This window comes from Zingiber officinale, chromosome 1A (assembly GCF_018446385.1).
Source record: "Zingiber officinale cultivar Zhangliang chromosome 1A, Zo_v1.1, whole genome shotgun sequence".
NCBI lineage: Eukaryota > Viridiplantae > Streptophyta > Magnoliopsida > Zingiberales > Zingiberaceae > Zingiber > Zingiber officinale.
In genome coordinates, this window is record NC_055987.1 from 140516048 (window position 1) to 140528092 (window position 12045).

Consider the following 12045-nt stretch of genomic DNA (forward strand, 5'->3'; position numbering starts at 1 on the left):
CGGACATAGCCAGATGAGATTCAGATTTGAACAAATTTATTCAGCTCATCCCTCTCAATGATTTATCCGAAGATAAAATAACTACTAATATATAATTGGCCAAAGATACTCTTGGCATCATTTAACTTCATATCCTGACATCCATCGTATCTCAACCTTAATCACTGACATCTCCGTGCTACAATCTTAGTCGTCGACACTATTCATGTCTCGGTCTTAGTCGTCGATGTCCTCCACATCTTAATCTCAGATCGACCTCAATTGTCGATGTATATGTCTCAAATCTTGCCTTCATTCCTACCTCGGTCTCGGTTGCTGACGTTCTATTCGTTTCAATTTCAGACGTTGACTTTATTTATCCTCAAGGTCACTCCATATCTACTTCATCTCTTCATCCGCCCTATCGGAATGGATGGAGAGACATTTATGTTATGTGATACGGTGTGTGATCGTGGGGTCGGAGAGATGACGTGGTTGGAAGTCGAGATCACGGTATGGTCAGAAGTCAAGCGTATGTGACAGTCAGAAGCCAAGCTTATGTGGCGGTCAGAAGTCAAGCGTACGTGGCAGTCAGAAGTCAAGCTTATGTGGCAATCAGAAGTCAAGCTTGTGGGGCGGTCAGAAGTCAGGCCTACGTGGGGGTCAAAAGACTAGCCTACGCGAAGGTCAAGGATCCGGTCTACGTGTAGTTCAAGGGGCCCAGTTACAAGATGGGTTGGATTAGGCACGAAAGGTGTCTCGAGACTGGACCTGGGTGTCAAGTAATAGCTCGGAGACCAGGATTACAGGTTGGGATGTGTCAGCCAAGGATACAGGTCAGGACTTATAACCTTATGGTGCAGGTCAATGGACAAAAGTGTACAGGTCGGGATGTGTCAGCCAAGGATACATGCCAGGACTTATAGCCTTATGGCGCAGGTCAATGGACAAATGCGTACAGGTCGGGATGTGTCAGTCAAGGATATAGTTCAATGGACTTATAGCCTTATGGCGCAGGTCAATGGACAAAAACATACAGGTCGGGACTTAGGATAAGCGGAAGCAGACTGATGCGTACAGGTCGGGATGTGCCAGCCAAGGATACAGGTCAGGACTTATAGTCTTATGGCGCAGGTCAATGGACAAAAGCGTACAGGTCGGGATGTGCCAGCCAAGGATACAGGTCAGGACTTATAGCCTTATGACGCAGGTCAATGGACAAATACGTATAGGTCGGGTTGTGCCAACCAAGGATACAGGTCAGGACTTATAGCCTTATGGCGCAGGTCAATGGAAAAAAGCGTACAGGTCGGGATGTGCCAACCAAGAATACAAGTCAGGACTTATAGCCTTATGGCGCAGGTCAATGGACAAAAGCATACAGGTCGGGACTCAGGATAAGCGGAAGCAGACTGATGCGTACAGGTCGGGATATGCCAGCCAAGGATACATATCAGGACTTATAGCCTTATGTATAGGTCAATGGACAAAAGCATACAGGTCGGGACTCATGATAAGTGGATACAGACGGAGACGTGTAGGTTGGGATTCAGGATAAGCAAAACCATCTTAAAGCTGAGCGGGTAGCAACTTACAACGTAAGGCAGGTCGAGAGCTCACAGAATAGGTCACCCCGGACAGGGATGGACATACAGGTCTAGAGTTATGAAGCGGCAAGGGTAGGTCAGGAAAGGCAAGTCTATATCCACAGATCGTGGCCGACAAATACAGGGAATCAGTCTAGGGTTAACAGGTCAAGGCATGCATACACTATACGACAAGTAAGTCAGAGAATCGTAACAACCTGTCAGGGAATAATCACTGCTTGTTAGAGAATATGCTTAAGGTTTGGTGCTCATCGCTCGCTGATTCCTTCCCAGACCTATAGGAGAACGCCATGTGTCATGCACCACCAGACAAAGTCTGACATCCGACATTCCCTGACACCCGTCAGACTCCAGAAGCATCCATCGTAGTATAAAAAGGGATGCTTTGTCCCTTACGTAGCTACGCTTACTCGTCATTTCATACTAGTCTCTTACTTTTCGTCCTTTCTCTGTGCTTCTGGGGAAAAGTACCTGACTTAAGCGTCGGAGGGCCAGACCCGGGGACTTTTTCCCTGGTTTCTAGTGTTTAACGATTGGTGGGCTCGTCTGAGTGTGCGCAGAGCCCTTACTTCACCATCTTCGTCATCACCCCTCGTTATCCGTTCGCGTAAGCTCTCCCGGCGGGTGCCAGATCGACCAGGCTTCGCAGCGACTTGCCATCAACACTGACTCCAGCACCGCCCGCCTCTGTCTGACTCAGCTTCCGGACGGGATCAAATTTAGCGTCATCTGTGGGAAAACAACTACCTGTTTCGGAACGTGACGATGGAGGACTCGGGACGAATCAACGACGCCGTTAAATGTCACGTGTTCCTGAACACTCTGTTGGATCGAGAAGCGCTAAAGGGGGTGAATAGCGCTCGTGGTTATTTCGTACGATTTTGGAAACAAAGTCGGAATACGCAGCGGAAAAATAAAAACAAACACACACACAAACACAGATTGTTTACTTGGTTCGGAACTTATGGCGACTCCTACTCCAAGGCCCACGCTCGTTGAGCGTTTACGGTGGGCAACACTTATAATATCGAAAAGATGTTACAATTTAAGTACAATAAATAGAAATTAAATATACCAACGACGCTGGAAAATAGCAGATTCAGAACTCCGGGTCGTCGGGATGTTGTTCCAGCACTTCGGGATGAACTCGTTAGCAGTTGGATGCAGAAGGATTGCTTTTTCGAAGATGTGCTAGACTGCTTCTTGAGACCTCCTTTTATTCACTGTTGAAGGCGCCTTAAAACCCATCTGAGGCGCCTCCAACTCGCCGAGTCAGCAGCGTGGATCAGCACTGATCCGGTCGCACCTCATCCACTTGAAGGCGCCTTCAAGACACTCCAAGGCGCCTCCAAGCTGTAATCCAAGGCACCTTCAATCCCCATGAATGCGCCTCCAGCTCCTCTGCACAGCTGGCTTCGGCTTGCACCCGAGGCGCCTCCAAGCTCCATGGAGGCGCCTCGGACACTGTTCATCTGAGGCTTAACTTGTTCCTTTTGTACCTGCAAGATATGTTAGTCCCAAAACAACACCGTACCATGCAAGACAAAGTTAGAACAGATATAAATATGATAAATTAAGTGGTTGACAGTCATCGGACTATCCGAGTCTGACTTCGGATTTCCGACCGAAAACCCTAGGTCGACCCGACGCCTACTGTTCCCTCTACGGGGAACACGTCCTCACCTACTCCACTCAGGAGATTTACCTTTTGCCAGTTCGGTCCTCCAGACCGACTTGACTTTTGCTCTGCGTCCGATGCTTCCGGTCTTCATGCTAGATGTCCGGTCCTCGACCCACCCAGACTTCTACCTGGTTCACGACACCAGGATTTTAATCTAAGGTTACTGCCCCCTAGGATTTTTGCCCGAAGCTCCGACTCGCCAAGACTTTCCACATAGGGTTACCACCCCTATAACCTAGGGTTACCACCCCCTAGAGTTTTCCATTTGCCTAACCGCAGCTAGGACTTTCCTGAAACACTCAAACATACATATTAGATAACAATTAAACTTAACTTTGGATCCCTTTTCCATTATCAAAACTTGAGTTCGATCGTCGGATGCTTCCCGCACCAACACACTCTATCAGGCTCTGCCCAAAAATGGTTTGATGGGCTGTCACATGGGTCCATCACCTGTTTCTCTAACTTTAAGATTGCATTCCTGCACCACTTCGCCAGCAGCAGGAAGTATCAAAAAACTGATCACTGCTTGTTCGCTCTCAAGCAGGGGTTTGCCGAGCCATTGAGAAGCTATATCAAGCGCTTCAATCAAGTGGCTCAGGACGTTCCCTCGGCCACGCCCGAGATACTCATGAGCGCCTTCTCCCATGAGCTGACTGAGGGAGAGTTCTTCAGAGACCTCATCAGAAATCCCGTAAGGAATTTCGATGAGATGCTGGAGAAGGTGACCAATTACATAAATGTGGAGGAAGCACAGGCAGCGCGAAGAAAGGCAACTAAGCCCCCTCTCGCTACCAATAGATCAGAGAGAAGAGCGCCTCAACCGCCTGCTCAACCTCTCCCACGTGCTCGGGATGCCCGCCGACCTTCCATCCCGGTCAGGATGCCCGACTGGTGCCACATGTAGCTGCAATTCAGGTCCCTTGACCTGGACCTTGAGAGCCACGTTATTGTACATACCATCGGTCCCATACACACGATACCAACAATTACTTTCAATTTGCCCGTGATTCTCGGTGCGCTGCTGAGCTGGGCCTGCCACCCCCTGAGTTGGCTCCTCAAGTCCAACGAATGATGGAAGAACGGCGTAATGCAGCTGGGCAGGCCAACCGACCCCGGACCGAACAGGAGGGGCCAAGCATGCAACCACAAGGGCGCAGTGGAGAACCAGGAGAAGCCTGTGAGGCTGAAAATCGGGTAACACGACCATCAGAGATATAGGCATGATTTCTGGAGGTCCCATTGATGGAGATTCAGGCTGGGCACGCAAGTCTTATGAGGTTCGGTTGGAAATTCATGTTGTAGGGTGTAGCCAGGAGTAGGCTGCTGGCCCGACCATCATCTTCGAACCACAAGATCTGGAAGGACTAGAACTGCCCCATGATGACGCCCTCATCATCAAAGCTATCATAGCCAACAGCCGAGTGGCCAGGGTCTTCATAGATACTGGCAGCTCTGTAAATGTCTTGTTCCAGTCGGCTTTCGAAGAAATGTAGATTGACGTCAGTGAGCTCCAGCCGGAGGCTACTTTCCTATATATGGCTTTACTGGTAACGAAGTGAGGCCCATGGGTCAGATCAAGCTGGCCATATCTTTGAGGAACGAGCCATTAGTCGGAACCAGGAGGAGCACCTTCCTTGTCGTTGATTCTCCCTCTTCCTACAACGTCATTTTAGGTCGACCGACCTTGCATGAATTCGGGGCGGCAGTTTCTACATTTCATCAGAAGATCAAATTCCCGGTCGAGGATCAGGTCGGGGAAGTTAGGGGAGAGCAGCGGGTCTCTCGGCGGTGCTACATTGACATGGTCAAAGTAGAAGCTCGCAAAGCATAGAAGACTCAAGATGGGGCTATGCACGCTGATACGGTGCAGGTTTTGTGGGGTCGATAGGATGATGTGGTTACGAGTCAAGGCCCCAAGAGGGTCAGAAGTCAAGCTGACTTGGAGGTCAGAAAGGTCAGAAGTCAAGCCTCCGTGGCCGGTCAACAGTCAAGCTGATGTGGAGGTCAGGAAGGTAAGAAGTCAAGCCTCCGTGGTCGGTCAGTAGTCAAGCTGACATGGACAGCAGGGAGGTCAAAAGTCTAGCTTACGTGGTAAAAGTCAAGGTTTCAGAGGACAGGGTGGTCAAAGGAGGGGATTATAAGACCAACCCTGGCAGTGGGTAATAAACGGGCCCGCGAGCAGGTATAGCTGAAGACGGAGAACTACAAACACAGAAGTCTGGCACAAACCCAACGTGCAGGTCAGGACATCTAAGCCAAGGATTACAGGTCTGGTTACAGACCTGGCATGCAGGTCGGGACATCCAAGACAAGGATCACAGGTCTGGATACAGACCCAACGTGCAGGTCGGGACATCTAAGCCAAAGATCACAGGTCTGGTTACAGACCTGGCGTGCAGGTCGAGACATCCAAGACAAGGATCACAGGTCTGGATACAGACCCAGCGTGCAGGTCGGGACATCCAAGCCAAGGATCACATGTCTAGGTGCAGACCTGGCGTGCAGGTCGGAACATCCAAGACAAGGATCACAGGTTTGGATACAGACCCAGCGTGCAGGTCGAGACATCCAAGCCAAGGATCACAGGTCTAGGTGCAGACTTGGCGTGCAGGTCGGAACATCCAAGCCAAGGAGCAGAAGTCCGGATACAGACCCAGCGTGCAAATCGAGATGTACATACCGGAGATAGCAGATAACAAAGGCATGTCGGGATACAAGCTTAACACAGATCGGGGCATACAAGTCAAAGGTGCACAGATCGGGGCATATAAGTCAAAGTAATAGTATATAATAGCAGGGCGAATCCAGATCTCGGAACATAGGCTCGTTGTTCAGACACTACAGGACAAATCAGCCAAGGAATCGTAACTGCTTGTTAGAGAGAATAATCAGGGTGTCAGGGAATATGCCAACAGTCGGAGCTCAATACACCTTCGATTTTGCCGCCAGCCTATTAAAAAGAACCACGTGTCAATCACCGCCAGACAAAGCTGACAGCCGACATTCCCTGACACCCGTCAGACCCAAAAACTTCCGTTGCAGTATAAAAAGGGATGCCTTGTCCCTTATGCAGAGCAATAGCGTCATCGTCCCAGTCATTTCTCGCTGTCAACTGCCCGTGTGAACCTTTCCAGGAGGGTACCCGGTAGATTCAGCGCTTCAACGACTCTCCGTCAACTTTTTGCACAACAAGGCCCGCCTTCATCCGACTCAGCTTTCGGACGGGATCAAATTTGGCGCCGTCTGTGGGAACACAATAACCTGTTCCGGAACGTGACGATGGAGGAGTCTGGCCGCATAAATGTCACGATGACCGTCGGAGAATACGAGCTCTTCAAGGAGGCTAAGAGGCGAGCAGCCTCTGAGAAGCAAGCGACTGTGTCCCGACCAAGACAAGCTCCTGCCGAAGCTTCCAAGGAGCCCCTCCCTATTTCAGATCGGGGCTCTAAAAGAAAGCAGCCTGAGGTATTTCCTCAAGTTCCTTATAGTGAGGCTGGCGTGGGATATTACCAGCCACAGCCTCAAGGTCAAAGCCTCAAGAAGGAGCAGCCTCAAGCCTCCATGGCTGAGAGTTCCTTGCCGCGAGATTCGAAGAAGGGGAAGGCTTTTGTCGTACATGAGGTATTCCCAGAAGATCCGGACGAGAAAGTACCTTTCTCGACTAGGATTTTAAATGAAAGATTGCCTAAAGGTTATAGAGCTCCGTCGATCGGAGAGTATGACGGGAGCAAAGATCTGGAGGAGCACTTAAGAAAGTTTAAAAATGCAGCCCTGCTGTACCAATACAGTGATGCTGTCAAATGTAGAGTTTTCTTGAATACTTTAGCTGGCTCGGGTTTAAAGTGGTTTGATGGGCTACCTCAAGGGTCCATCACCTATTTTTTGGACTTCAAGACGGCTTTTCTATGTCGATTCGCTAGCAGCAAGAAGTATCAGAAGACAGATCATTGTCTCTTCGCCCTGAAGCAAGGGCCGACTGAGCCCCTAAGAAGCTATATCAACTGCTTTAATCAAGTGGCTCAGGATGTCCCCACTGCCACTTCGGAGATTCTGATGAGCACCTTCTCTCATGGATTGGGGGAAGGAGAGTTCTTCAGAGATCTTATCAAAAATCCCGCTCGGAATTTTGATGAGATGGTGGAAAAAGTTGCTTCTTACATCAAAGTGGAAGAAGCGCAAGCAGCTTGGAGGAAAGCTGAAAGACCACCTCCCTCCGCCAACAAGCAAGAAAGAAGGGTACCTCAACCACCTCCTCAACCTCTGCCGCGCACCCGGGAGGCCAGACCTGCATTTCATCCCGGGCTGGAAGTCAGACCCGCACCTCGAGTTGCCGCTGTGCATGCTCCCCGACCAGGGCCATGGAATAATCAGTATTGTACCTATCATCGGTCACGTACGTATGATACTAATCATTGTTTTCAGTTCGCTCGAGACTTTAAGCGGGCTGTCGAGATGGGTTTACCTCTGCCCGAACTAGCCCCTCAATTGATCAAGATGATGGAGGAACAAAGGGGCACAACTGGACATGCCGGGCAATCTCGTCCCGACCTCGCAGAACCTAGCACTCATCAACCTGGCCGGGGAAAAGAGCCTGAAGGATCACGGGAGGCTGAGAATAGAGGCAATGTTGCCGTCAGAGAGATTGGCATGATCTCTGGTGGGCCAACTGATGGAGATTTATGAAGAGCACGCAAGTCTCACATTCGTCGCTTGGAGGTTCATGTCGTCGGATGCAGTCAGGAGCAAGCTGCTGGCCCGATTATTAGCTTCGGGCCAGCAGACCTGGAGGGTTTAGAGTTGCCCATGATGATGCCCTCATCATCAAAGTCATCATTGCCAATAGCCGAGTAGCTCGGGTTTTTGTTGACTCCGGGAGCTCGGTCAACATTCTATTCAGGACCGCATTCGAAGAGATGCAGATTGATGCTGTTGAACTCCAGCCAGTGGCTACATCTTTATATGGATTCACAGGTAATGAAGTGAAGCCTATGGGTCAGATTAAGCTGGCCATATCTTTGGGCACCGAGCCGCTGGTGCGTACAAGGAGGAGCACTTTCATAGTAGTGGACTCCCCTTCTTCTTATAATGTCATTTTAGGAAGGCCCGCCCTGCATGAATTTAGGGTTGTTATTTCGACCTTCCATCAGAAAATCAAATTTCCCGTGGGCGAGCAGGTCGGGGAAGTTAAAGAGGAACAGAGGGTTTCTCGCCGGTGCTATATTGACATGGTCCGAGTGGAGGCTCGAAAAAAATCAAAGGATGCAATATGGAGGCGTCTATGCTGTTCAAGAGGAGCATCTGCCTATAGCCGAAGAACCCATCCCCTGGGAAGAAGTACAACTACACGCCGAGCGACCTGAGAGTTTGACCCGGGTGGCAAGCGACCTGCCCTCTTCCCTCAAAGAAGAGTTAATTCAGTGTCTGATCTGCAACCGGGACATTTTTGTCCGGTCTACTGAGGAGCTGCCCGGGGTTAAGCCAAAAGTAGCTGAACATAAGCTGCATTTATTACCAGATTCCAGACCTGTCAAACAAAAGAAAAGGAATTTTTCAGCAGACCAGAATAAAATAATAAGAGCTGAGGTATATCAGCTCAGGAAGGCAGGACATGTTCGGGAGGTGCAGTTCCCATCATGGCTCTCCAATGTAGTCTTGGTAAATAAGTCCAATAATAAGTGGAGAGTATGCATAGATTTCCGAGACCTCAACCGGACTAGTCCTAAAGACTACTATCCTCTGCCCCAGATTGATCAAATGGTGGACTCCACGGCCGGCTGCGAGAGGATATGTATGCTGGATGGCTACTAGGGGTATCATCAGATACCTTTAGCAAGGGAGGATCAAGAAAAGGTTAACTTTATTACGGTTGACGGTACTTTCTGTTATACTGTCATGCCCTTTGGTCTCAGGAACGCCGGAGCCACATACCAGCTAATGATGGATAAAATCTTCCGGGAGCAGATCGGGCGAAATGTGGAGGTCTATGTAGATGATATACCCATCAAATCCCTGCTGGCTATGAACTTGATCAAAGATGTGGAAGAAACATGCAGGACTCTCCGACAATATGGGCCGAAGTTGAATCCCTTGAAATGCTTATTTGGAGCTAAAGGAGGAAAACTCTTGGGTTACCTGGTGCCTGAGCAAGGAATAGAAGCCAATCCTGAAAAAGTTCAAATGCTAGAGGATATGCAGCCTCCTCAGAATTTAAAAGAAACCCAGAAGCTGGTCGGCAGAATAACATCCCTGTTAAGATTTATTTCCCGATCTGCAGACTGAGCTGCTCCTTTCTTCAAGGTGCTAAGGAAGACCTCCAAATTCCTATGGGATGAAGAATGTACCAGAGCTTTCGAAGAGCTGAAGAAGTATTTGGAGACTCTCCCCTCTCTCTTTAAGCCAGTTGTAGGAGAACCTTTATGGGTCTACTTGTCGGCTACCCCTGAGGCTGTAGGGGCCGTGCTCATTAAAGAACATGATAATGTACAACGGCTAGTGTATTTCTTCAGCCATTTATTGAAAGGAGTCGAGTCTCGATACACAACCCTAGAGAAATTGGTTTATGGATTGGTCCTTATGGCTCGGCGGTTAAGACCCTATTTCTTATCACATCCTATCACAGTCCTCACCAATAGCACCATGGGAAGAGCGCTAACTAATGTAGAAGTTGCGGGTCAACTTATCAAATGGGCAATGGAGTTGGGAGAATATGACATACAGTATCAGCCGCGCACCGCCATTAAGGCGCAGGCCTTGGCAGATTTCTTGACAGAAGTTCATCAGACCAACTCTGAAGAAACTTGAAAGATCTACGTGGATGGGTCTGCTAATCACCAGGGAAGCGGGGTTGGGGTCTTGGTAATATCTCCTTAAGGAGATATACTCCAATTAGCGGTTCGATTGAATTTCCGAGCCACGAACAATGAAGCAGAATATGAGGCTTTATTGGCAGGACTGCAAGCAGCCCGACACGTATGGGCAGCCCGAGTAATCATTTATTTCGATTCGCAGTTGATAACTCAGCAAGTGACATGCAACTTTATGATAAATTGTGATAAATTGCAAGTGTACCGGGAAACTTACGAGAGGATGAAGGAAGAATTTACAGAGGTCATTGTAATTAAGATACCCAGGTCGGAAAATGAGAGGGCAGATGAGTTAGCAAAGATGGCCAGTTCCTTGACTACTTGGGTGTTGGATCGATCAACGACACAAACTTTTCTGATAGCCCAGATAGATCTGCAAAATAATAGAGAAGCAACTATTGCTTGACGGACACCCATGATCAACTATCTCAGGCAGGGTATCTTACCAACTGACCCAGAAGAGTCACGGCTGATCAGGAAGCAAGTGCATGTTTATGTAATGATTGGAGATCAGCTCTACAAGAGGTCCTTCTCTCCACCTTTACTTAAATGCCTGGGGGTAGAAGAAGTCGACCAGGCCTTGCGAGAAATACACCTGGGATGCTGTGGCAATCATGTTGGCGGTCGGACATTATCTTGCAAGGTACTCTTAGCCGGGTATTTCTGGCCTACTTTACAGAGGGATGCTTACAAGTTGGTGAATACATGTTTGTCTTGCCAGAAACATCAAAATTTGACACATCGACCTACGACCCTTTTGAGAACGTCTATAGTTTTATGTCCTTTTGATCAATGGACCATGGATATCGTGGGACCATTTTCGATGGCACCTGGTCAGAGGCGTTTCTTATTGGTGGCAGTGGACTATTTTTCTAAGTGGGTAGAAGCAGAAGCCTTGGCCCGGATCACAGAAGATGCCGTCATTCAATTCCTATGGAAGAACATTCTTTGTAGATTTGGTATTCTCCATAAACTGGTGTCAGACAACGGCAAGCAATTTCAAGGGCAAAGAATCCAGGCCTGGCGCAAGGGGTTTGACATCACTCAAGCCTTCACTTCTGTAGCATATCCACAAAGCAATGGACAGACCGAGGCGGTTAACCGAGAAATAGTACGTGGTCTAAAGGTCAAGCTGGATCATGTGGGCAGCAATTGGGTGGAAGAGTTGGCAAGCATTCTGTGGGCCTATCGTACAACACCTCGGGAAAGTACAAGTCTGACACCATTCCACCTGGTTTATGGTAATGAAGCAGTTGTACCCATAGAAATTGGAGTGTCATCGGTCAGGAGGACACTATATGATGAAGGAAACACAGAGCGACGGTTAGCTAAGCTGGATCTTATTAGTGAAACTCGGGACAGAACGACAGCTCGGTTGGAGGCCTATCGACAAAGAATGAGACAAAATTATAACCGAAGAGTGATTCCTCGATTCTTCTGAGAAGGAGATCTGGTCTGGAAGCAAATCAAGCCAGTGGGGGACGTGACTAAGCTAGCACCTCAATGGGACGAGCCTTACAAAGTCATTAAAAAATTAGCGTCCGGAGCTTACTATTTACAAGATGAACGGGGCAAGAGGCTAGATCGACCCTGGAGCGCTAATTACTTGCGACCTTATCGAATTTAAAGAAGCAGGTCGAGAAGTGTAAGCTGGGCATTAAGTCGGGCTGTCACTCATACAACAAACCAGGATAGCAGACCAGGGAAAAGTAGATCGGAAAGAGCATAAGAAAATGTGAAAGCAGAAATTGTATGCCCTAATACTTTTTATGGCAAAGCTAAGCAATTTTAGTAAAAGCGAGCCTTAGAATGCAAATGAAGAAGTAGCAAAGTACTTTACAAGAAATGGTCAAGTCATTATGTACAAGTAGTCAAGAAATATCATTTGAAAGGAGCAAAAATTTCATCCGGG